This window comes from Melampsora larici-populina (assembly GCF_000204055.1).
Source record: "Melampsora larici-populina 98AG31 unplaced genomic scaffold MELLAscaffold_71, whole genome shotgun sequence".
Classification (NCBI taxonomy): Eukaryota; Fungi; Basidiomycota; class Pucciniomycetes; order Pucciniales; family Melampsoraceae; genus Melampsora; species Melampsora laricis-populina.
The window spans coordinates 214,010-214,551 of NW_006768835.1; positions in this window are offsets into that span (position 1 = coordinate 214,010).

Below are 542 nucleotides of genomic sequence, written 5' to 3' on the forward strand. Positions count from 1 at the left end.
TCCGGAGGACTACTGGACAAGGAAAAACTTCTATGCTTTCAACGTGATGACACTACACAAAATATAATATTTTCTGGGCAGAAAATTAAATTATTGATACACAAAAATATTGAGAGGCCAGGAGAAGGGCAAAAAATAAATAAAAATATGCATCTTGTTCCCTGCGGTGAGAGCTTCACTCTCCATATTTTTCCATATTTTTACAGTCCGTATTGATAAGTGTACTAACAATAAACCTTCATAATCATCCAATTACAACCTGTAACAAGCACTGAAATTTGGCTCATTAGTGTTTAGAGAAACTTTTGATTTCTGAAAACACCTATAACTTTGTCAAATCTGCCTCAAAACGCTCGATTTTAAGTGCATTAGAAAGCTGAACTCTTCCTCTCAAACTTTCATAAGGTCAAGAACTATGTAGCTAGTATGACAATCATTCTATGGATCTGTATGTACAAATGTACAAAAAAGATTATATTCTTTTTTAGCAGACCAGCATGCTGTGTGGTCCTATTATGAACTATTTGGAGGACAATTCCAGC